This window comes from Scatophagus argus, chromosome 16, assembly GCF_020382885.2.
Source record: "Scatophagus argus isolate fScaArg1 chromosome 16, fScaArg1.pri, whole genome shotgun sequence".
NCBI classification, from domain to species: domain Eukaryota; kingdom Metazoa; phylum Chordata; class Actinopteri; family Scatophagidae; genus Scatophagus; species Scatophagus argus.
In genome coordinates, this window is record NC_058508.1 from 2,959,772 (window position 1) to 2,986,724 (window position 26,953).

General features: G+C 43.7%; 1 protein-coding gene across 7 annotated transcripts in view; it reads left to right on the plus strand.

Annotated features, from left to right (window-relative positions):
• The window catches only part of hoxb3a (homeobox B3a), an 88,890-nt gene that overhangs the window by 52,017 nt on the left and 9,920 nt on the right, over positions 1-26,953 (plus strand). For 4 of the 7 annotated variants that reach the window (XM_046415146.1, XM_046415147.1, XM_046415149.1 and 1 more), the window contains exon 3: positions 20,716-20,782. The gene's annotated coding sequence lies outside the window, so the exon portion shown is untranslated. Of the gene's footprint in view, positions 1-11,186; positions 12,720-15,223; positions 19,207-20,715; positions 20,783-24,436; positions 24,931-26,953 lie in introns of those variants that run through there. The other 3 variants (XM_046415150.1, XM_046415151.1, XM_046415152.1) reach the window with 3 other exon arrangements.

Sequence of the window (26,953 nt, forward strand, 5' to 3'; positions counted from 1 at the left end):
GTTTTTTCTTTTTTTTCCCCCCTCCCTTGCCTTGCGCTAGTTGCAGCCGCGTTGCCTGAGAAATTTATTATTCTGGAGAGCGCGAGGAGCCGAGGAGGTCATGGTGCAGGCGCGCGGGCTGCAGGAGGAGGTCGTCACGAGAGATATATGGCTGCCAGGCTTTTACTACTGCACCGGCTCTGTGTGTGTGTGCGCGCGTGCGTGCGTGCGTGTGTGTGTGTGTGTGAGAGAGAGAGAAAGAGCGTGTAAGCCACTTAAAAGTAGACGTGTATTAAGTATTAAAAAGAGAGGGCCAAATAATGGTTGCCAAGCTGCAACACGCGCCTTTCTTTTTATAGGCCAGCTCGCTGTATTGTTATGCTTCAGCTATGTGGCTGTGGAGTGGAACATTGGTCAGAATTCTGAACGATTAACTAATTAAAAACTACAACAAATATGATGGAGTCGTTATAAGCAACGAAGAATCTGACCGAAAGTGTAAATGTCTTGCCTTTGTCTGGTATTAGCAGCAGGTTTACGCAAGCGCTTAGCGGACACTACCGGACCATGAATGACTTCCAAACTGTCGGAACAGCAGATTTAATTACTGAAACCATTAAAACCTGCTGTTTTAGAACTTATTTATGTTGATTGTTTTATTTCTTTTTTTTCCAACTACGTGACAAATAAGTCATACCTCGGCCAATATGTCAATACGTAATCCTTCTGTTTAGTTTGCTGTACTGTAAAGTGATCCTGTCAAAGCTCACAGTGTGCTGAGCCTGCCGTTGTTTGTTACAGCAGCGCTCATATCCGTTACATGTGAGTGATAAATAGACTTGTGTGGCCTGTATGACTAATGGCGGAGCATTAGGCCGCTGCAAGCATATTGATACTTAAACAACCCCTCTGCCCCTCTTTACCTTTTACTTATCAATATCCCAGTGACAAGGACGCGCTAATTGCTGTTATATCACGCACAATACCGGTGGACAGCAAATCTGACACACGCAAACTATGAGCCAATCACGTGTGTGTGCGGTTTCGTACAAGTCACTGCGTTACAGATCTTGTCACGAAAGTACTGAAAGTAGAAAAGAGATAAATTAACAATATAAATTAAACAACAACAACGAATGAACAACTTCTTCCGCTCGGGACAAAACAGTTTGAACCTTGACTATTTTGTCCCGTTTCCCATTGAACGTGCATCTTCAGTGGATTAAACACTTTACACAGAGCAAAACGGAAGTGAAAAAGTCACACACTTTGTATGCAGTGTTACTCCTTGTCCGTTATGCCCATTTTGTCACATTCATCATTCTGCATATGTGAAACGGATATTTCTGAATGGTGAATGTGCTGGCAGCGGGAGAGTTTGTTGTAAATTGTTTATATGCGCTGAGCTGTACATTATAGTCAGCAACAAATATCATATATCAATTAATGCCACGCTTTTTATCACCCGTAATCTAGAAGTGAGCGCTCATTAAAGCAAGACACTCAAAAGCATGTGGTTAAATTGTTGTTGTAAACACATCCAGGAGGCTGTCCAGGTTGTTGTTGTCTGTAACCGAGGATGTAAATTGCATACAAAATCACGCCATTCAAAGGCCAAATATAATAAGTGAGTACAAGTGTTAAACGTTTAAAGTGCATTGGCTCTATACTGTAACTCAGCAGGCTCTCTCCCGGGCTTTCTCCACGTAACAATGGTGAGACAGTTTGAACAGTGCTCAAAACGCATTGATCCTGTCACGTCTGACAGCAAAACACTCACAACCGCCCATTAAAATACATTGTGCTTCTATTTAATGTAAAGACAGTAGGTGTCATGTGAGCCGAGTATCATTTATGGATCCTTTTCCCTTCATCATCATCATCATAATAATAATACAGCAGTAATGAGCGCGGCCATGCACACAGATGCATTTTTCTTTTAAAAATTATTAATTACTTACATTTTATTAGTTATTATTATTGATTCCGAATGAGCTTTAACATTTATTTAAAAGCTTAAAGAACAATAGTCATGATTATGGGCTTCTCCCGGTCGGGGATGTCTCTGGTTCAATCCCGCGACGGGGGGAAGACCTCACGTCTCCTGCAGAAGAGGAATATATTTCAAAAACCGGTTGTGCGCGTGCTGCCGTCGCGAGACAGATTTACGAGCCGCAGTAAAAGGCGAGATGTCGGGGCTTAGTAAATCAATCTCTCTGTCTCTCTCCCTCTCTTACTGTTCCTGTCTTTCTTACTGTCTTCCACTTCAGGATAGCATCAAATATAATAATTCTAAAAATAATAATAACAATAATGATAATAATAATAACGATAATAAATCTCTTCTCGTGTGTTCTTAAGTACAGCCACTTACGTTTTGGACACTTTAATTTTCGGGCCATTCTACGTTTTTAACAAAGAGACATTTTCAGTTTCTCTCCTTTTATTCAAAGCCTTGTTAATCATTAACTAGAGCGAAGAATCTACCTGTCTTAATCCATCACGGACCGAGAGACCCCCAACATCTCAGAGAACTCCGACATCACTCCAATCTCTGGCTTTTGGCTTGTACACTCGGTTAGTTTTATTCTGCGCATGTTTATAACATGTTGAAATAAACCTTTTAATAATACACAATTTTATTTTACTGTTATATATGCATTATTAGCAGATTACAGACACTATACATATTTATAGATGTTTCGTTGCATGAAACGATTGAAATGCATGAAATTGCTGTACAATAACAAGTCCAGCATGGCACATAAACATCCTATTATCCGCCATGGCGGTAGCCCACCATCACTATAGCATCCCTGATTAGTAGGGTTTAGCCCCGGCGTTACAGCACTCTCTGCCCTCCTGCTTTACTGTACAGCCTCCAAGCATCATAATTCGGATGTTTAGACTACTGAAACCGGTTCTGGGTGTGTAATAGCTTTGCGTGCGGTTGTGCCAAGTTTACAGAGCTGGTTTGTATTGTTGTTGTCAAGCCGGCCCAGGTCTCTGCTGCTACTTATCTGAGCTGTTGTTTCACACTGTGACTGCTATAATTTATGGCCGTCATTACAGACGCCATCATCACCACCGCAAATGTTTGATTTCAATCTTGTTGTGGGTAAAAATCTCAGGGAAACCGCCGCGGCGCTCGGAATACAAGTTTAAAGGACTCTCTCTGTGTGCATCAAAAACGAGTAATAAATACATGACCACCAACCGTTTGGCTGATAATAGGTTTAGAACTACATTTGTCTCCTTCTTGCTAATTATTTTTTATGCCTTCGTAATGTTGCAGATTATATTTTTAGAAACTGGCCAATTGTCTTTCTGCTCTGATCTCACAGCCAAGCAGTTCTGGCTAATTGCATCAGATATCACGTTTTATTTGTCACCAACTCTGACCTCTCAATTGTTTGAAATCGGCTCCATGATAAAATAAAACAAAATTGGTTCACTTTTATTGGGCTCTCCTAATGAAGAAACTGGAACTTAACTGCGTAGAGAAAAGGAGCTGGGACGTGTTTAGCATCTGGGAGGCAGCGGCAGGTAATGTTGCGTGTTTTGAACATTTGCTGTGTGGGAGCCCGGTGTTCCTGCGTGTCTTGAGGCTGCTGCGGCCCATTGTTTGACCTTGAAGTGTTTCTTGTTAGCTACTCGGCAAGCTAGGTTAGCCATAGCCTCCCGAGGCTCAACACTTTTTTTTTTTAGCGTCTGGAGCTCCATTGTTCTCCTGGAGGCTGCTCGAGCCGTGGAACCTTGGAGCTGTGAGAGCGAGCGCCAAAAGGATTCCAACGTTCTATTGTTGCTGCCCTGCCGTGGCCTCGCGACGGGGGTTTTGTCTCTCCGATGTTTTTCGTCTGTCTCTCTCTCCCTCCTTCTTCTTTCTGCTTCTTTGGGATCCTTGCTGGGTTCCCCTCTCTCTTTGTTCTGTCCACAGCTCTCCTCTCGGCCCGGTTCCCCGTGCTTACCTGTCCGTTACTCTCCCCTCTCGGCTAAATAAATTGGCCCTTCTTCTTCTAACTGAATTAGAGCGCTTCGCGGTAGCCACCCCACCAGGAAAACTTGTTAATGGGATTTAAAAAAAAAAAGAAGAAGCAGAAGAAGAAGGCGCCCGTTTGGACTATTTAGCCTAAATGAAATATTGAATTGTGATTCATATTATCACGCAGAGGTGGGAGAAAAGCCCGGGCTCTTCTGCTGCAGGGATGAGACTCCCCCTCCTGTCTTACTCCTCACATTTCGAAGCGGAACGTGAATTTGTTATAAATGAAACAATTTCGACTGATTTGTTTCCTCTGACACATTTGTTTTTTAGTCTTTTGCGGCTGATAAATATTTATTTGAGCTCTTGGACACGCTAACATGACACCGAATATGAGAAATAGACGCTGCTGTGATGCGCAATAGTTAGTTTAAAAATAATAATAATAATAAAATAATAGCTTCCCGTGCTTTGCTCCGTCTTCATCGAATATTTCCAAGTGCTGGAAACAGATACTGTGAAATATCAGACGGGACAATACACGGAGTCCCTCTTGTTCTGTCGACTAACGGCGAGCTGACAAAGAGATGACAGTGAGGAATAACGAAGAAAGAGTCTGGGGCGTGCAGTCATTTTTTTTTAGAACGAACGTAGTCGGTGGCAGTCATCTTTTATCGTTCTCACTGTGTATCTGTCATAGGCCTAACCCTGCTTTAGCTTACACTAAACAGCACACACACACACATTAACACACACCACTCACTGCCTCCCACTGAAAAGGCTGAAAGGTGAGCACAAGTGTTCCACTTTTGTCTCTATGTTCGGGTTTTTTTTTTCTTTTTCAACACACAGCAGTCTTACACGCAGTCACTGGTCCGGATGGGTCCCACAAACGGAGAGGCGCACCCCCTCTACCCCCCACCCCCCCTCAACCAACACCCCCCGCCCCGAACAACACGTCACGTGATTCATTAAATAATTAATGCAGAGGTTGCAGAATAGATATGTATTCGTCAGGAATATAACGTAAAGACCTGGTGCTGCTCCGGTGTGTGTGTGTGTGTGTGTGTGTGTGTGACGTCGAAAATTCAACTGTCCTTTCAAAAAAAAAAAAGAAATACAAGCCCCCCTATAGCAGCGGAGAGAGAGGGGGGAGAGAGAGAGAGAAAAAAAGAAGAGAGAGAGAGAGAGAGGGAGAGAGGGGGAGAAGAGGAGACACTGAGGAACGCCAACGGATAGAGAGAGAGAGAGAGAGGAAGAGAAAAGAGAGAAGAAGGCTGCAATAAAACAAATTTGGACGGGTGTGCGTCTTGCGGGTCGTTGTGGACACCGTGAGTATTGCGGAAGGAAGGGGACTGCATGGGGGGAAACCGCACTTCTTCTTCCTCACCTTCTACGCCGCTGCGCCGCCTTCGCCAGCATCCCTCTCAGTGAATTATAGGCTATTTTAACATCGTGGTAAATATGCCCACAAAATACCCATCTTTCGCCGTGTTTTCTCATCTTGCATGTTGCTGTGGTGTTGTTTACACATCACCCCCCCACACCCATCATCATCATCAGCCATTGTTTATAGGTTGAAGCGGTGCAGCCGCGCAGCCTGCAAGCCGGAGAGGGAGAGAGAAAGAGAGGGAGAGAGAGGGAGAGAGAGAGGGAGAGAGAGAGAGGCAGCAATGCAATGTTAGCCGATGGCTGTTTATATTTTAAGAAGCACTTTGATATTCTCCTCCATCTTTCTCCCATCACCTCCTGTCTGCCTCTACATCTCTCTCTATCTGCCTGACTCTCTGTCCATCCCTCTCTCTCACTCTCCCTCTCTCCCCCTCTCTCTCTCTCTCTCCCTCCTTTTTTTTCCACAACCAGCTACTTCTCTTGATTTATAGTGAGGCAGGGGTGTCAGCGTGCGGCCGGGGCTGCCATTGTGTGTTTGTGAGCCAATGCTGTTGTTTATGGTGCCGTCCGAGATAAATCATGTTTTCCTCCGCTGAGGGGAGACGGTAGGGGAAAAAATGACGGTCGATGGACCGATGATACACCGGAAAGAGGAAGACGGGGGAGAGGAGGAGGAAGAGATCTCGCCACGGCTGCCGCGGGCTCCTCTTTTGGTTCTCCTCCTCTTTCTGTTCCGGCTCTGTTTTCACCGCCTTTCTTCCATTCTCCTCCTCTATATCTGCCTGCCTTTCCCTCCGCGCCCTCTCACACACACATACACACACACACAAGCACACACACGCATCTCCGCCTTTTTACACTTGATTATTACTAGAGGTGTTTTCCCTTTTCTTCCTTGCTCACTATGAGAGTAGCTGGCTGTAGCTTCGGGTCTTGAATTACTGCGTCGACCAATTAACAGCAGATTTGTTAAATTTGGCACACCGGGCACGCCTCGGCCGCCATGAAATCTGATAAAAGGAGCTGCCAGCCGGGAAGAACTCATCTATCTAGCCACGAGGTGTGAGGGAATCCAAGTAGCTCAGTCAAGCTGAAAATCTAAATGCCACCGGCTTCCCGAGCACAGTTAGCACATACCCTGGTTTTAAGTGAAATACAATCGCTAAACTGCTTTCTGCACTGACACAAACTCACCAGGGAGAATCAACCTGCATATTGTTTTACTAAATAGTCCAAGACATAATACTTCTGCTGCTGGCAATTTGATCTAGATGAGACTAGAGGTGTTTTAATGGTGGCCAGTTAAGTTTATGCACAAACCAGACTGCACACTCACTCTGAGTTCATTTTTTTTTTTTTTTACAAGTTGTTTTCTCTCTCTCTCTCTCTCTCTCTCCTTCTCTCTTCACGCATTTTTTTTCCCAGTGTGTTTTCTTTGGATGAGTGCTGGAATGGAGCTGGGCGCCATTATTCATGTCAGCACTCAGTGTCTCTGCCTTTGCTCAAATCCTTCACCGTAAATCAGACCTTCTTCTTTCCTTTAAATGTGGCGAGGAGAATATCATGCAGGCAGGGGATGGGAGGATTTTTCTTTCCTCTTTGCTTCATGTTTATATTCACACAGGCTATATCTCATATCAATTTCCGTTGCATTTTTTTTATTCAGTATTTCTTCGTATGGCTATGGAAAATCAAACGCAATGACCAAACGAGACACTGTGAATTGGAACCATTTCTGGCCTTCCCCATTGCAAATAGCAAGTAGGTGGGGTGACGACGGGCGGGATGGAGTAACATAATTTCAACGTCTAACCTCATAACTCATTGTAGTAGAGATGACGCTTCCGTGGTGTTGTTTTGGTGTGAGGCCAGCTGGTAACATATGTAAAGTGCAATAAGTACAGAGGACAGTGAACGCAGCGTTAAATAATTTTATTCCATACAAATGGTGTGTAAGACTATCAGACATTGTTGTTATAATAATACCAACAATATGATAATAGCGATAAAAATAGCAATAGTAACTATTATATTATGAACTAATAGGCTCGTATTACAGAGATTATTACAGAAGTGGATGGATGCACGGATGGGAGGATTAATGGCTGGATGCATGGATGTCCACCCGGAATCACTTTACAATTGCATTTCCAGTGCTGAGCTCTCCCCCACCCTCTCCCCGGTGTGTGTCGCTCTCTCTCCCCGCTCGGCCATCACTACCAGTGTAAACCTTAGTGTAACCAAATTAGAGCCGCTCCTCGGCTTCCCATCACATCATAATGGCAGTAGCAGCAAGAGGCAGCGCTTTTCAAAATGTGTATTCCTGCTGTCCGCCGCCGTGTCAAAAACAATAACCCGCCTCATTTCTGTGGACGGAGAGGAGGAGGGGGGGACGACAGGATTTCTGTCCTCTTTTTTTCATATATATTCAAATAGTTTGCTGGCTATCTGATTTGGTAGACAGGGAAGCGGTTTTTTTTTTCAAATGCATTTCCAACCGCGGGAAATGGGAAAGTTAAAATGGCAGCACGCTTGACGTTCAAAATTAGTCAAATCACAAGTTTCCTGACACCGCAGTGCCGCGTCCCACAGTGGAACCTTACACGGCAGCAGGAGGCTGTTGGTTTATCTTATCTTATCCCGGGCATGTGTCCACTGTTAAGTGTGTTGTGTCTAGCGAGATAGTTCCAGATCAAACTCAGTTGAAATAGTTCAAATATTTGAAGCGGTGTTGAGAAATGATATCACTGCCTGTCTGACATCCATTATAGCTGCTGCTGCTATCCAAGCTGCAGGAGGGGGACTTGAACTCCTGTGAGGCCTTGCTGCTATCACAACTCTCTCACTAAATACAGTTGTGCCTATGCTGCTGCTGCTGCTGCTGCTGCGCAAGTATTTATTATCTAAATGTGAGAGGGCATGTTTGTCATCCTACTGCGAAAAACACAGATAGATGGCGTTAATGTGTTACGGCGCTGTGTCTCTTTAGAATCAGTAGCCTATTGTGAACATTTGAAGCTGGAATTAATGTTTACAAGAAAACCTGCTGCAGGACAATGGCGGCATTATCAGCTCATTGTCCCGTCAAGAGAGTGGAGGAAAGAGCTGAAAATGTTCATGGCCTGTAATAAGACGGGTAGCTTGCTTTGGTGTTAGTTACTATGTCTATTCTTAATTTAGAGGCTGGTTTGTGGCGTGTTGTTGAAGCTGGAGCGAAATCACTAAACAGGCGACATGTGTGAACCTTTGGGCGAAGGGCTGCATATTCACTTTAAATATGATGGTGCGTTTTCGTTAAATGACCAGGTCATGTTATTTTTGTTCATTTATATTTTTTTTAATCGCTGCTTTCGATAAATTGAACCGCTTATGAGTGTGTGTACAATGTGTGTGAAAATGTATTGTTTGTTGCTATTTTAACCAGTCAGTTCCAGCTAAGGGAGGAACTTGATTGAAATCGTGACTTTGCGGAAGAACATCCAGCAGAAGCTCTGTGGTCAGTGTCGCGGCGCTTCACTGTTACCGAACGCTGAAACCTTAAACAGACGGACACGTCTGTTTGCGTCCGCCGTGATTTTTACTGCATGTGGTCAAAGACAAGGTCGGTGCAGACCCACGCGTCTCACGGACACGCACTCATGAAAGCAAGCAGGCATGCGGACAAGGCTTCACACAAGGCGCATCTTCCCACTCACCGCTGGAACAGGCAGCCATATTGTCTTCTTCTCTGTTCTTTTCCCCACGCAAAAAACAAACCAACAATAACAAAAGAAAAAAGAAAAGAAACAACGATGGAGTGAACGATGGCAAATGGAGAAAATGTTCTAGTTTTATTGAAAAATTATTTTATCTTAGGTTCCTAAACGTCGCCCAATTTTAATGCCCAAAACACAATACAGTTTTTTAAACACAAGTTAAGCTGCGTTACATTCAGAAAGTGAATAAAAAAACAGCGCACGAGCCTTTGTGTAAATCAACTAAAAACATTCAAGCGTGGAAAGCCTTGTTCACCTTCGGCTTACTCTGTAAAAAATACAAGGTTGCAGTATGGTTTGCGACTTGAAAAAGAAATGAAAATATTATCAGAACAACAAAAACCTTTCGTTTACAATTACAATATGTAGGCTGCTCTGGAAGAAAAAAACCCCGTTAATATTCCAACCATGCAGTAAAGCGCAGTAAAAAAAAGAGGTCTTTAAACAGTGAAAATAAATCCAACAAACGAACGGCACTCTTTTAGCGACAGTGAAAACGCATTCCAAAGCCGTAAGATTGGTGCTTATTCTCCGAATCCGCCCACAGCTATAAAACGCCGTGGAGTTAGTTTAACATTAAGATTTTACATGCAGACTATAATAGTCCCTTGCAGACAAATCCGCTTTAATTTCTCCTCCCCACATCTGAAGTGAAAATGCCAAAAAATCCATGGGTGCAATGAAAGCAGTTAGGTTTCAAAGAAAAATTGAGCAAAGATTCCTCGAAAACAGTCAAACATAAATCAGAGAACGGCTCGGCCTCATAAATCTGGAGCCGCTGGACGTTAACGAGCCAGAGATTTAAGTGTGGGGGAAAATAATGTTAACAAAACACGGGAACATGAGTTTAAATCAACCGTAACTAGAGTGGATTTAAGAAACCGGTGCCATTATTTATTATTACCGAAATAAATTAGCTGTTAAAGCAACAATGCATTATTATCATTATTATTATTATTATTATTAAAACTTATAGCCTAAGTTGCCCTGTCTCTTAAAAAGCAGATATGCAGTCTCGAGCTCCATGTGCAAGCGACTTCCGGGGCTCTTCCTCGCGCGGAGATGATTACCCGTTCGGAAATAAATCAATAAGAAGCCTCGCGCTAATTTATAATCGTCAGCGCCAGGGCAGTGATTCAAATCGCGTGAAAAATGAGCGGCTGAAACCGTATCCAGAGCCCGCGAGCTGCGCTTTTCCTCCCTTCAACCCGGCCGGAGAGCAGCATGCACGAGAGCGATAAGGGAGACCGAGCTGCTGAGCCGGAAATGTTTCCACGAGGAGTGGGACCGCCACGAGATTTTTCCTCTTCCATTCTCTTTCTTTTATCAAAGCGGGTGCAAACTAAAAGTAACGGCTTTGCTTTCGTATAATTGAACTTCTCTCTCTCTCTCTCTCTCTCTCTTTCCTCGTCTTCTTCTTCGCTTTATCTGCACGCGAGCGCGCGCGTTTTGTGTGTGGCAGTGAACGCGTGTCTATACGCGTGGGTAGATAACACAAATACAGACAGAGAGAGAGAGAGGGAGTGCGAGAAGGGAGAGGGAGCAAAAGCCAAGTGCATCTCTTTGAAATTAATTGAAAATCTAAATGAATCATAGCCAATACCCAGAAAAGAGAAATCCTCACAAATAAAGAATTCCAGTCAGGTCATCCAAACATGCCCCAACATCACCTGTGATAGGCAGACATGATGCATTTGGCTCTTAAAATGTTTTCGGTCAACAATGAAAACATCTGTCCTACAAAACAGAACGCGTCCCTGAGAATAAAGCGTTCTTGCCGTGACGCGCGTATCGGGTTAATCTGGGAAGGGTTCGCGTTAAATTAGGCCTGTTCTGCTCACAGAAATAGTTGGCTCGATTTCATTCATTGCCTACATAACTGTGCCATTGAAAGTAAAATCTATTTGGTTGAGTTTGATCTATGGTGTTGACCATTGTTTTTTCATACATAGATTTTTAACGAGCATCGTAAATTTGGTGTTGCATTTGGTGTTTTTAACAGGCCTGTACGCCATAGCTAACAACAGAAGGTGCAAACAAGCCAAAACAAAACAAAAAACGACGGAAGCAGTTCCCTGTGTGTGGATGTGCAGGTCAAATCACAGCGGAATTCCTTCTCTTCCTCCCCTCTTACAACCTTCTTCTCCTTCTTCCTCTCCTCTGATCGCTCTCAGTTTGACTCCATGTAATAACCAACATCTGGCCCTCGCGCAGACAGGCAGGTCACGCTGAACCTCGCTAACCCCTTTGGCTCACCTCAACCAGACTCCCCTATTGGACAGGAACAAGAACCAGAACCCCCCCTCTTTCTCATCTACTCCCTGGGCTCTTGCAGCCGATCTAGCTGTCAGTCCGAAGTCTGGTTCAGGAATAGTTCACGGTGTCAATCCAACCATCTCGCACCCGCAAAGTCAGGACGAACAAGCTTAAAGTCCGAGCATGGAGAAACGCCAGTGGAGAAGAGAAGAGAGAGCGAGAGAGTAGAGGAAGGCGACCAGGTTATCTGTGATAGCCTTCAGTGTTCCGCAAATAATCAATGAAACCATTAAAATGCACAGGAAACGAAAGGTTAGCTATTTAAGAGACAAATGTAGATATTTGGGGTAAATATAGGTCAGCAAGGAGTGCTAACGGCTACTAGTTAGCAAAGCAACCAAAAAATAACAACACTGCGTGTTTTGGTGAGTTTAGACTAATTTGAATGAAAAATATCAGGAGGGAAGGGAAGTGAGGAAGAGGAGTATGAATGGCACACGGAGGCTGTGCTCCTCTGTTGTGTTAAACTGAGAGAATCGAGGATAAAGAAGAGGAAAGAAAGGTTGAGAGAGGTAGAGACAGGAGGGGAGCCCTGGGAATACGGCGTCACGCTCAACCCAGAAAAGCCCTGGCAGAGGAAACTGCTTTATGCTGGAGGCTCACTCAGCTCACTGTGGGTCCAGAGTTCGCGCCGTACCCTAATGTCTGCTCTAGTGCCGGTGGATGGTATAAGATAGAGCTTCGGGAAAAGAAAAGCGCGAGCCCTTACTGTGGTGCTGGCCAGGCACGCACCGGCCCGTTATACGGGGAATTTTGCAGCACAGGCGGAGGGGGGGTGAGCGCGCGCACGCGGTGTGCTTTTTTTTTAGGGTAAAGTAGCACCGCGAGCCCCAGACCGAGCAGACCCCGCCAGCTTGTGTGCTGTAGGTAGGACCTGATTGCTGGAGATTTATTGCGGAGCCGGTTCAAGATTTATGGCTTTTCCCAAACCGGGCATGCAAACGCTTAGCGTCTTCTTTGAGTTGGGTTTTAGAGGCCTTCTAATGGATACATCAGCATTATAGCAGCATTCAGCAGTGCAAGTTTAAACGACGGCTTTGATTGGAATAAATGTTGTTTCAGTGCTATTTTGGACTAGGATACACGTTACAAAAAAGCCAAACTGTCAGACATCTGTGCGTAATTACGCACTCACAATCAGTGAAAAATACGTCCAAGGTTTTCCGAGTCGGGATTCTCTGGTTTTCTTTACTCCAGCCGTTGTCTCCGTCCGTGTCCAAAACAGACTGCATCCAGGGGAAAAAACACAACAGCAGGAGGAGATCCACGAGGACATACACGCCGAGAGAGCGCAGGTAAGGTCTGTCGGGATGCTTCTCTCTCAGTGTCCCTGTGTGTGTTCTCGAGGCGTCCCCATCCCACGCGCTCCGCCGCTCGACATGTCATTAATTATCTGTTGTGTGACCGTGGTCTCTCCCGAGCTCGCTGAGGCATCCGGGGTGTGCCCGCGTGCAAGCTCTATGGCTAGCCAAAAACTTTTCTCTCTCTCTCTCTCTCTCTCTCTCTCTCTCTCTCCCTGTGTGTGTGTGTGTAAAGGCAGCTGAAGACAGATGCCTCAGAATAGGTAACAGACAAGGGCACCTCGTCATGCCCCCCCCCCCCCATCTCTGTCTCTCTTCCGTCATTTAAAAAGAAGTTTGCTTGCAGCATGGAGTTCGGTTTGCACAGAGAGGTGTGCGTCTGTGTGAGAATGAGTCGTAGTGAATAGGGAGCTGACGGCAAGGTGTAAAGAAAGAAGATGCATGTTAGCCACGCTGTGATTTATGATAGTGTTAAAAGATTGCTTACTCAAGAAGCCTCCCCCTCTCTTTCTTTCCCTCTCTCCTGTCCACAAATTGTCATGTCTTCCCCTGCCCCCCAACACACAACAAATCCGCAAATGGTCCTGCAACAACAGATTTCTCCCAGGACCAGTTCTAAGCGAAAGCAGGCAAAGTGGTTAGAAATAACTGTGTAAGTGTGGTTATTTCTGTTTGAATTGTTGCAAACAGACATTTGTTCCATAATGACCCTAATCCACCCTTATTCTGAAGTGTGGGGTTTCCCATTGTTATACCAGAGTTAGATTTTGAGGTAGGACCAACTAATATTTGAGGTGCATGAAACTAAACAGGAACATAATCACATTATGTGTGGGCTGAATTTGGGAATTTATGTCCGTAACAATCAGTCTCTTGATTCCTTTGTTGTTTAGGGGCAAGCTTTCAGTACTCCGAAATGATTTACTTCATTTGTTTTTGTGTCTATAGATAGATACTTTGATATTGATCCTGGGGGAAATTCAGTATCCAATAGCAACAGGAACCATCATGCAAGTATAAAGAAGTGTAAAATTATCGAATATAAAAAAAATTAAAAGTATAGGTACATAATAGGATATATAAAGGTGTGACAATAATAATAAAAGGATTATGTGTGCATTAGCACAGCAAAAACAACATTTATCGAAAAAAATATCATAATGATGAAATGATATTCAGTGTGCCGTACAGTACGAATATGTCATTGTCCAATTACCACATATTGTTCTTCCCATGCTTACCCAATATAAAAGAAAAATACATAATGCTAATCTATTCCTGATTGGCCAAACATTGCAAGATCAATTCTATCTTAAAGTTTATAAAGTCTATTTTTATTTTTCACTGTGAAGATAAAAAAAACCCTCAAACATTTAAACATGTAGGCTTCAAACAGTCATTCTCGCTTATGATTCTCAAACTGTGCATAACGAGCTCCTTCAATGGATCCCAACATTAATCTCTGGGGTCAAAAGATGATTTACACAAAATTTCCAGGGAACATAAAATCAATCAAATGAAATAATCTGAGAAGTAAAACTCATTCTTTTTTGAACTGCTCATAAATCACATTTACATAACTTGTGATCTGGGATCTCAGGGAGACGTGTCTTCATCGTGGAGCGTCACATGCCAAACAGGTTGGGAGCCTCAGCTGTGCTGTATGAATGTCATGTCAAGTAATAGTTACACAGCCCTTCTGAAAGCTTGTTTGACCTTGGTGGTTTTTATTCACTTCCGGGTACAGAGACTTTAAAGTCATGAAAAAGCCACAGCAGGTCCAACACCACCGTGATTAAATTGATTTTTTCATACATCACTGACAAAGTATGGGCAAAACACCAATCAGAGTAAAATAGTGGGGGCACACATGCCTAATGCTGTCTCAGTGTATAAAGGCTGACAGGTCTGGCCAAGATCCATACAACCACTTTCTCCTGCTGTAACAGGTTTAATAGCAGGCCTGTCTGCTGCTGGGCCAAGTGGCCTGATTATATTACAATCACTGGCTTCTTTTCTGCTCCATGTGTCAGAAGAGGAGCATGTTGTTAGGAAATGGATACAGGCCTGTTTTACTGGTGCAGGTTGTTCAACATTCAGCGTAATGAGGCCTCAAAGCTATATAATAACAACTTAAGAAAATCCATTTTTAAGGCAATGCCAAACCACAAATTACTGCAGATATATAACACAGAGCACTGGTGTCCCTCTGTAAACTGTAGAAAATTGTCTTATTTTGACCAACAGGCAGTGGATGTATGTCCAAGAATACAAAATTCACAATTAATCAGACAGCTGGACACACAATGACAAAGCTCCTGAAAAAGATTAATTAGTTGTTTGGACCATCAAATGTCCAAAAATGGTAAAAAAAAAAATGTTAGTTAATTTTTATCAAAGCCCAAGATGCCAACCTCCAATGTCTTCTTGTTCTTCACTTTGGAGAAATGGAGATCAGAGCATTTGGACATTTTCTTCTTAAAAAATGACTTAATGACTTCAATTATCAAAACAGTTGGTGGTTGATGTAATGATGTCTGAGCTTTGAATGCAATATTTAAACACAGTTTATCAACTTTATTTTTATATTAGAGCAAGCTAGAAATGAAACGTGCCCTCTAAAAACCTTTACTTTCATGGTTTCTATTTATCACTACGAACACACACACACACACACACAAGCAGTCACATCCATCCCTGTTCTTCCAGTGCCTGACAGACTTGGTGAGCTTGGCACTTTTCATGGCCCAGGAGCAGAAAGGGCAGTTTGACCCCCACCCATCTTCTTCTTAACCACCCCCCAAACACACTCATCTCTCTCTCTCTCTCTCTCTCTCTCTCTCTCTCTCTCTCTCTCGCTTCTGGCATCAGGGCTTTCTTTGAGTTGAGGTTAAAGATTAGCATCTCTGATAAAGATTAACTCTCTGTCAAAGGAAGGCGCTGATGACATGAGTTTCTGGACCAGGACTGTCGCTGACACAGGGTCGAGCTCTTCAGAGACACGGGTGACCCTGCCTATACGGCAAGGAGGGCAAACACTGGGCTAAAATCCTAATTCAGTGGATAAGATAAGCTGCAATATAAGTCAAGAAAACATGATGTAATGCTACATAGCCGGTTAGGCTATGTAGCAAGTGATTTTGGCCAAAATGAGGTCATAAAGTTTGGTTTTGGTCATGTTTCACTGACTGTAAAAATGCCTTTGTTGATCACACGACCTGAAAGTGCTTGAACATAAGGAAATAACATTCATACAAAAACAAAAAAAAAAAAAACAAGCACAGGTTAACAATAAAATGCAATTTATTTTTTGTAATGACTAACAACTATGCAAATAAACCATTTTAATTTCAAAGAGGAAGGAGCTAGAAGACATTTTCCACTCCCAAGCCACTCTCAGTCTACCTAGTTAATAATTTCTTGAAGTCTTAGTTCAGCTCTGTTTGTTAGTAACACTGTGCATGATCCGAGCAAGCTCTTCCGAGACCATGAATTGCAAACTTTCTGAAATTTGTCTTCTTCAGCAATAGCCAGTGGCTTAAACTGGATTCAAATAGGCCTTTTGTACACAGGATGAGTGTAATGCCTCAGTTATGTGTCTGCAGCCAGGAGCAACAGACTGTACAAGTAGAATATTTGTTCAGATTTCACAAGCCTGAATGAAAAGAATGTATGCGTATCATAGGATGCCATTTCTTCTAACATGCTTCAGTTCCCACCCCGGTGTAGGACACATGTAAAGCTGTTAGATGTAACTGAGAAATGGCAGTCTTTAGAAATATGGTTGTACACACCCATGACGGTTGTGTAATTTACTGGCTGTGAAATGAATAGCTTACAGTGTGTACTCAAAGCATTCCTCGTGAATTCTTGTTGGTTCATTCCACAAACCTTTGAAATGAATTAACAATAAAGAGGTGATCCATTTCAAAACAAAGTTGCTAAGTTCTCAGCGCATAGAAGAGATTTGGGTTCGACGTTTGATCGTTTAGTGCCGATTGCTGTTGCTTTGGTTTGTGCAGGCATACCTTACTGATAAATGGGTATGCTCTCTCTCTCCCTCTCTCTCTCTCTCCCTCTCTCTGTCAGTTTGTCCCCCGCCAGACAAAAAAAAAAAAAAAAAGTGTTGAAACTTGTGTGTCATCCGGCCCAAGTAAGCAGGAGGGGAGGAGATGAAATATGTTGCTGTATAAGTTTGTCGTCGCTTGCCCATTTGGTGTGGCTGTGTCGTGGTGTTAGCTGTGACACTTGATGAGCGTTCAACCTCATTACTCTTCAAGGAAAGCCTCAAATGAACTTGATGAAAAATGTCCTTTTGGCAACAGAAGTATGGATACTGACTGATCTTTAGGGAAGCCACTGGTGATTGTAATGGGTGCTCTGGTGGCCCAAAAAGGGTATGAGGGCATGTTTTTGTTTTGTTTTTTTTCCTATCTGTGTAAAAATAATGTCAAGCCAAAATCGTACTTACTGTAAAATAACAGAGAAAAACACAGATAAAGAAAACAAAACAGCCAAACCAAAGGTTGTCCAAAAGGCACACATGCTCTTAATGGGTTTTTGTTATGCAACTTTTTTTTTTTACCACCTACATGAGGCCGAAACAGAGAGCTTTTAACAAGACAAACTAAATGAAACTCTCACCGTGGAGATCATTTGAGAAGATTGTAAGAGACCAGAAGCCCACTGACGTTGCAGTAAATGACGTCAAATGACGAAATTGGATACACATGGGGGGATGTGTTCAATAGATAGGTTGTTTGAGGCCAGGGTGTTTGAAAGGTTTTTTTGTTTGTTTTTTTGTTTTTTGGGGTTTTTTTTGGGTGGATGGCACTATTTTCAAGCAGCCTTTCACAGTGCTGGCCTTCAGCTCCTGTGGTCTGCATTTGAACGTGATCACCTGACTACGTGGGTTCTAATTAAAGTGTAGATTCACACTGCTGACTAAGCAACAGTGCTGTGGCCTCAAATAAAACATCGCATCGCAGTCAGTCAGTCAGTTAAAGACACGGTCTTGATAAGCTAGCTGTTCAATGCAAGCATATGAAAGCACACTTAATGTTAGTGTGTTTTTGTGTTGTTTGTGTAGGATCTGCAGGTTTTTTTTAACCTTCATTTTCTGTTTCAAACTGGCTGCAGTTTCACATCATCATCATCAATATGAAATAGAATCGGAATGTTTTAAATCACAATTAAGATGCATTTCCTGTAAATTCCTTCCAAGTCCAAAGCTTACTGGTTTTAAATCATTTTGTAGGCCATGAAAATGGTGTTCTGGGGTCGATCATTAAAGAAGTCAGTTAGTGCTATTCCAGGTCAAAGGTCACTTGTGGAGAGCTGTGCACCAGTATAACACTGTGAGCTCCTATGTTCACACCACGACGTGCTTTTCTTTTGTTTACAGTGTCTGTAATGCACCAGCACTGATACTAACACTGACACGTCTGAAGTTGTGTTGTGGTGTTGTAGTTTTTCTTTGTGTTTCTGTCGGGTTTCAGTTGGATCTAAGGTCACGGACGTGTAAAGACAAAGAAAAACTAAACATAAAAGCTGTTTATCAAGCTAACGTGCAACATGTTTATTTGTACCCATTTACATCCAGTGTGTGCGTGTGTGTGCATGTGTCTGTGTGTGTGTGTGTGTGTGGGCTGAGGCAGGCCGGTGACGGCACCACCACACCAGGCAGAGATAAGAGCAGAGTGTAGTGATAAAGTTTGTTCAGATCATGTGAGACTTTAAAATGTAGCTGCAGCACAACCCAGCAACATCTGTCCATCTGCCCCTCAACGTCATACCCCCACCCCCACACACGCACAAGCACGCACACACACACACGTCACCTATATACATCTGTATATATGAAAAATGTCCTACTAGAGAGATAAGTACTGTTAGTGAATGCGGGGAGGTATCACAAGTAAAAAGATCTTTCCCGTTTAGTTTATCTCACAGACTTGAGATGCAGCAGACGTGGCATCCGTCCATTCGTCCCTCACCTCCCCAGGAGTCTAAACCTGCTGTTCCCTCACTTAATATGGATTTTATGAAATTACGCACAGACAGTCCCCTTTGTTGCTTCCGCCTGTTTTCTGCCGTTTCTCCAGCCTTAATTTGAAACTTTAGCTCGTTCCAGTCTGAAGAAAAACACTCAGATTGGATCGTGAGCCTTGTTTTATTTGGATTCAGAATCGCGCACTGATTTCATGTGAAAGTCCCCCTCGCTCCCTCTGCCTCCTCTTTCACTTAAAATTTGGCTCATCAGCTGTTCTGGGGCTCTGGAGGCGGCCTCCTCCCTTTGTCTCGGCCTATAGGCTAGCTGGCTAAGCTAGTCGGCCCCTGCATCACTTTCTGGGTAACTTTAGACTAGTCCACTCCTGCTCCGTGGCTCCAAATGTCCGACTAACCCGCGGGGCTGAGGGGGGAACGCACAGGGAGGAAACCCCGGCTGGTGCTGCGATGGGGATGGACGCCTGCCAGAACTGTGCGTGAGTGCATGGACGGAAACAATAAATAACTTTATAGCAGTAGTAGTAGAAGTAGTAGCAGTAGTAGTGCTGGTGGTGTAGGTTGGTACGGGGAGGTCGGGGGATCCTCGCTTGCTTTTGATTTATGTGTTTGGGGAAGCTGTCAGAGGCAGGAACAGGAGCAACGCGGGCCACAGATTTTATTCCAACACTTTAATAATACACAACAGCCACTATGCAACAACACGGACAGATTTTCATCCCGCAGCCGAGGATGCTGTTATACGATTATAGAGTACGATTCCCCTTGAAACCATGTGTACCGCCGCGCGCAGCGCAGCGCTGGATGGATGTGCGGCTGAGCGCCTGTCTGGCCGGCCGGGATGAGCTCACATGAGGACAACCGGGCCACAACGCCAAATGTTTTGTCCGGGACGTGTGCGTGTGTTTTCTCTCGGAACGATGCTCAAGTGGTTCGTGGGCTGCGTGGATGAAGCAGCTGTTCGCCTTATGGGGAACGCTTCTCCTTTTAGTTTGCTTCTCGGTTTTTTTTGTTTGTTTGTTTATCAACATTTTGGACTTTTTTTTAGAAATCATTCTTATTGTTTTTTATTGTGGATCTGTTCAGTATGAACGTACGTGGTTTCTATGTGTTAACGTTGATGGTTTTACTTTTCGATTTAGACGCGCTCCGTGCGTGTTGATCATTTTAATTCATTTCTATTTATAGATAGAATTTATAGATAGATAGGCCCTGCTCACTCTATTTCTGTCACAGCTCCTTCTGCTTCATATTTTATTAATTTATTAATGCACCACAACGGGCTGTTCTAGACTCTTTTTAACAAATAATTTTAACAAATAATTCTTGAATTTCCCTCGGGATCAATAAAGTATCTCTCTATCTATAAGCAAGCAGCCCAATATTATCGGTATTATACTTCGTTAAGTTTTTCTCCTCTTGTCTGGATTGCGCACAGACGTGCTGTTTTACCATAATTACCGTCGCTCCATGATCTGCTTCCACGATTTTGCATCAAATGATTTCTGAACTTTTCGCAGACCATAAAAAGGAAACCCAAAAAAACAAAACAAACAAAAAAAATTCGTTTTTGTTTCTATCTCTTCTATCTGCCTTTTATTTGCATTAGCCTGTGGGGAGGAGAGACATTTTTACAGGTTAGATGTTTAAGTTTACCATATGGGGGGGAAACATGGTAAATATAAAAGGATGTGTAATATGATAACCAGAATCAATAGCATCTCAGATCAGTCCCACCCATGCAGTCTTTATCCTTCTTTGTGCTCTTATTACTTTTATTCGGGGATTTCATAATTTAAGGTCAGCAATACCTGTCAGCGGTTGTTCCTGTCCCAGCCTTTCGATTAGACTACAAGAGGTCTGTGCTCTGTATCGGATTGTTACCAAGACCCTTTGATAACATATCTCTATCTCTTTCTCCCCCCACCTCCCTCCCTCTATCTCCCCTCTTTCCTCTCCCTTTCCTCCCCCCTGCATCCTGCAGTTCTTAGGAGCTTTCTGGGAGCCGTTTTCTTCCATCAAAACACCAGGAAATAAGAGGAAATCTTTCGGTGAGTCCTGCTGTTTTACTTTAATCGTTGTGATGCCACGCGGTGTTGAGAACGTGTGTTTGCAGTGGAATCCATCGACACGTCACAGGACAGGGGATGTGAGGCCAATTCGTTTAAAATCCTCGATTTCTGGGTTTTTATCCTGAACTCTCTAAGTACATTGAAACAAAACACTACATATCTTAGAACATTTTAATCTTTGCAAACCACCTGCATCATCATCATTATTATTATTATTATTATTATCAGTAGTAGTACGTACTTTTACATTTCGATGACGCCAGAATTTACAGAAACAGTGAAGCAGTGATCACGTGGCGGTTACGTTGTAAAAATAAAAATGCTGGTGATTTTGCTACTTTAATAATGTTTTACTCAAAAATCATTTTTTTTTTATTTAAAAATCGACCGAAATTTGTAGAGGAATGTGGGTAAATGCATGTTACACGTATGTATGCATGTGTGTGTGTGAGTGTGTGTGTGTGTGTGTGTAATACAGCTAATGTAATGCCACGTGCTAATGTAATATAATCCAGAGGTGGAAGGGCAGCGTGATGGCCGCGGGTTACAGCCGCAGCAGGAAGCATAAGCGGGGTCAGTTTATCATTTGAGAAGACACTTATTAAAACAACACTTTGTAGCTGCAATAATGTCACTAATGCCAACACTAACCGGTAATAATAGGAGCAATAGCAATGAAACTAGCAGCAGGAAACAGGTCACAGTTGTAGACATTTTTCGACTTATTTTCATTCAGGCCACACAAAGGAGCCAACATGACAAATAATTCTCGACTTGTGATGAATATTTTAGCGTTGACATTTACAGCCACACAGAACACAGCAAAAGTGTGGGTAAAATATGATTTTAAATCCTGTAGTCGGAGGAAAATTCCTTTGTGTCATCCTCAGTGGTCTACAAGTCCTGGGGGAGGGGAAACGAAAAAAAAAATGGAAAGAGGATTTCCATGGCTATGCAGAGTTTCAGTTGTGAAACCCAATATCCGTGACTCAATCCGAAACACGGAGCCGCCGATGCGCGTCTGCAGTCCAAGGAAAATAAAGAATAAGTGCCATCCTTTACAAGCACCGGCGTGCTTTTACGAGTCACTACATACATATAATCCACTCTGCTTTTTTTTTTCTCCACATGCACTTCAGTGAGAAAAGAAGAAATAGAGAGAGACAAAAAAAACGCTGATTAGCGGGTTGGTTAATGAGTAATGCGGTTTCTCAGCAGCAGTTAGATCCTTCAGTGCGCACAAAGGCTGGTTTGAAGGAAAAGTTGCAGACGGGCACATTTCAAGCTCCCACCTTCCACCTACACCGAGCTCATCTTCCCATTTCAGCAGCACACAGCGAATGCTATCTGTTTTAAAGTTGGGGCTGTTTACACACACACACACACACACGCACGCACGCACCCACGCACACACACACACGCTGCTGGGTGCGAGAAAACTCATAAATCTTACGTAGCCATAAACGACAGGGGTAGCGTCCTGAATAATAAAAATAGAGGGAAGAGAGAGAGAGAGTGTGTGTGTGTAGGTGTGTGTGTGTGTGAGAGAGAGTGGTGGTAGACTATGAAAACGCTGTGAGACACCTTCATATTTCCATTTCTATTTTTGATCTCACCTCTCTGTGTCTCTTTTCCTCTGGGTTTTCTTGACACTCTCCTGTTTTTAGCAACTTCACCTTTTCCTTCAAATGTTGTTGCACTTCACTCCGGTCTTCCTCCCGTGTGTGTTGCAGTCAAAACAAGACCTCTGACTGCCTTGTGATGTTTTCTTTCTCTGAGAAGACCTGGAAGTGGAGAATTTTAAGTTCTGAGTTTGTCCTTTCAGCCATGCAGTATATATTTTACCCTTTTCTTGATTTGTTGTTGTTTATGTCATTCTCCTTCCTTCCACTATGACTTCCTTTTCTTTCTTATTTAGCCTTTTCTGTGCATAAGCAGCATCAGGGGGAGACGAGGTGTTGAAATCTCAACAATACAGACTAAGTGTCTAGTTTCTGCAGGGAGACAAGGAATGAGCTGCAGCAGCTCTGTCAACAATGATTTAAAAAAAATCACATTTCTGGGAAAAGTAGAGAGGGGTAAAGACAGAGAGCACCAGTCTTCTTCTGTGGCCTTTAAACTGCCTGCAAATATTACCAGATTAGTTAGCAAAAGTACGACAAACAGGTGAATGATAAGCACACTGCGGTCTAAATGAAGTGGTTTCTCCCAAAAGAGTCATAACCTACATTATCTCCATTTACTTATGGAGATCTTAGGGATCTGACTGTTCAGCTATACTGAGGCTATAATCCACTTTCGAGTAAAAGCTTTAAATTTGCATGTCCAGTGACAGATAGGTGGAACGTAGCCATCCAATAGAGACATAGAGTGAAGGCCTTGTGAGCTAAGAGCTGAATGATGTGAGCAACTGTTTGCTGTGTCCTCTTGAGTTGGACACAAACCATCTAGGCCTATCTGTCCAAAACATCTTCACGATTATGTTCTCACATGAGCTGTGCAAAACTTTGTTGTTTTATATTTTGTTTTTGTCATTTGTTATATTTTAACTCTTGGTTGGCACTGGTATCTGCCCATGATTTTAATTTTTACGCTCCCAGTCTAGTAATTACTACAGCACTAAACTGCAAGCAAAGTCATCTGACCTCTGACTGGAAAAAAGGAAACTATTGCTGAAACTAACAGTGATTTTCTAAAGCTGCCAACAAACGGACTACAGTCAGCCGTATTTCAAGTCAAATGGAAAATGCCTTTGGCCTACAGCCTGGGCTGCTAATTTCAATTGTAAAGCAAGAGTAAAGATGGACTGTGCCAGCCAAATCCTGTTCAGTTTGAAATCTTTTATGAAATTTGATTTTTTCTTAATAGAGGCAGAGGTCCACAAATTAACGCTTAAATTACAAGTTGTGTTTTGTTGCGCAAAAGTTAAGCCCAAATGGCACTTGGCGAAAATGGCTAGTTGTGGGGTATATTTTCACATAACTGTTGATGTAGAGAGTAGACTAGTCTCTGTGTTTGCCTGTAGGGCTAACATAGCTGCCTGCCTGTATCTTTCTACATCCAGCCTGTTAAATTAGCATAATTTGTGAGTGACGCTGAGCTGTTTGATGAGGGAATCAACGCGTCCGCGAGTCAAGCCCCGTTATTTCCTCCGTTACACCCCGGTGAGCGTTGCTGACACCCGGTGTTGGTGTCAACAACAGAACGAGAATATCTAATAGGATACTACCTGCTACTATAGGCTCTTACTGCTGCTGCTAGCCGTGCAGAATAAGCACACCAACCTTGGATCATAGCCTTCCAGAGACCGAAGCGAGGCGGGAATACAGACCTCAGACAGAGAGCAGGACGCGGAGGGAGAGAGGCAGAAGACCCGAGCAGACGCATAGAGGGCAGAAGGAGAAGGGAAATAAAGAGGATGACGAAGAACCACACACACACACACAAAAATGCGATGGGGTAACACTTTGTGGCGGACCTGCTCCTCGGATGCTGACTGACTGACCGGCTGGCTGTGAGAGCTGTGAGAGGCTAAAAAAGAAAGAATTTTTGAGACCATTGTTATCAGCCAGCAGCGGTGCAGGCAGCGCTGGTGCTGGGGCGGAGGGTGGAGGTGGAGGGGTGGGGGGTGGGGGGCGCGAGCAGGCAGCAGGCAGGCTCCCGGTAAGCTCGTTCAGCTCGTGCGCTAGCTAGCCTGCCTGTAGCCTATACCAAGCCTGTCCGTTAATTCTGCCCGTGTATCGAGCCCCCCACCGACGTCTTGACTCCTTCCAGCCCTCTCATCCGCCAGCCGTTCATGCCACACGGCGTGCGGTTCGCCGCCCTCGCGCAGCCCGGTCTCCCGCTGCTGCTGCTGGCTCCGGGAGGTGTTGTTGTGGTGGTGGTGGTGGTGAGCAGCCGTGCTAGTCTCGAGACAGCACTAGAGGAGCAGCGGGTTTGCGGAGAGAAGACGAGAGGAGGAGGAGGAGGAGGAGAGGAAAACGGGAGAGAAAGCGAGAGGATTCATTATTTATTTAATTATTTGTTATTGTTATTGATTACCTGGTGAACGTGTGTGAGGACTAAACTGTAATGCGGCGTTGCTGGGTCCGTGCCGGACAGGACCGGGACCGCCGGTGCTAAGGAAGGTAAGGAGCATCAGCGGCAGGCAGGCAGGCCAGCCGGTAACACACGAGCTCAACAACAAACCAGAAATGCAGAGTGTGTTTGTTCGCTGTGCACTTTGTGAACGGCGGAGTAGCTGGCTCAGTGATTTATGGCCCGTATGACTTCAATCCCGGTTCAAGAAGAGTTCACAATGCTGCCGTAGCTACCCGCCACAAGCAGCCCCCCCTTCTTCTTTCGGCCCTCCATCTCTGTCCTCTTTCTTTTCTTTTTTTCCCCTTCTCATTTCTTCTCCTATTCTGTCCATGCCTGTCCCTCACTCTTAGCTATTTATTTACAAAGAAATGGCCGACCGTTTTTCTGTTATGGATGATCTACATCCCTTTGACGTTTCTTCTTCGCGAGCCTCCGTTTTAGGATTATGTTATTATGTGATATTTATTTATTTATCCAAATTGTTTAGTTTCTTAGTAATAGTATTCACAGTAATTAGTAATTTTATTCACACATGAAGACTTAACTGTTTGGCGATTTCAGCCTAAATGAAGGCCATAACAATGGCTTTGATCAGGCCAATCCTTTTTTTGTTTCTGGGCTCGGCTATAATTGACCCCTCTCTCTCTCTGCCTGTTAATGGGATAAGGAATATGTGGATTGTCCAAGTTAATGCATTCTCTCTGTCTCCCTGCCTGCATAGCTCTTCATGGCAGGCGCCATTTGTAATTTTATATCCCAGGATAAAACACAGACACTGGACACCAAGGCCGACCTCTCTCTCTCTCTCTCTCTCTCTCTCTCTCTCTCTCTCTCTCTCACCCTCTCTCACCCTCTCTCTCCCTCTCTGCTGTTGTTTTTGTTTGGGTGGCTGTTTCTCTGTCAGTGTAAGTGGATTATTCAGGGAGGCGTCTAGTAAAGTTGGTGATTGTATTAAGATGTAGCCTTACAAGCCAGGGGCAGAGACATTACGTGTCCCGTTTAATGGCGAAACAGCGATATGATTTAATAACATATTCCTCCTACACTCACTGCCACGGCCTCTCTCTCTCTCTCTCTCTCTTTCTCCCTCCCTCTCTTCTTGGGACTATTCCTCAGAGTAAATAATTAGGATTCCAGCTTGTCTACTAGAAAGATAAATGGCTGACATGTGTGACGTGCTGAGAGCTGGAGTAGGGCTGGAGTGTGTGATCCAAAAAAGGAGAAAAAAGAAAAATGCAAATATTTTAAGAGCACCATAGAGCTATAAATAATTATATATGATCCATGTGGTTTAGTTCAATTTTAGTCTGTAAAAAAATGCATCTGAAATAGGATTTACTGATTTGTTGACTGTTGTAGGAACTCGCTCTTTTTTTCTCTTTTTAATATTAATTGCTATAAAAAAAATATGGCGAAGCCACACAGTTAGACAACATGGGCTAATTCCTTGTTTGTTTGTTTGTTTTTTTATCGTGGGCCTGATATCTTTAACAACGCCATAGTGTCACAACGTGTTCGCACGCGCATTAGCTAATCATTATTTTAGTTTTTGCAATTCGTCCACATTGAAGTCGCAGGCCTACAAACGCACAAGTGGCTTAGCTTCCGTTTTATTACACTATTGAACAGAAGTGATGGCTGCATAGGCTGACGTCTGTGTGGGCTGTCGTTGCGATAATAACCCTCCGAATGAATTATTAGTAACGTGCACTTGGTGAGCCTCGCTGCTTAGCTCGTAGCGCTGGCGTGCAGAGGCTCAGCCTGCGTGCGATGACAGAGCCAGCAGAGCCGCTTCACCTCCACTTCTCTCCGTTAAACATTTTATCTCCTGAGAAATGAATGCCAGGTGCTCTCTCGCGCCTGACAAGCCGGCCTCTCGCGGCCACAGGCCCACCCCAGTGGCGAGCGGAAGATAGGGAGTCTTTTGGGACTCGCATTGCTCTTTTTTTTCCTTCCTCCCTTTCTCCCTACAGGGGCCATGATAGAGCACTCTGGCCACTCGACCCTAATGAATCAGTGAGTCGTGAAGCTTCTTCCGGGGATTCTTTATTTCCATCTAGGCCTATCTGT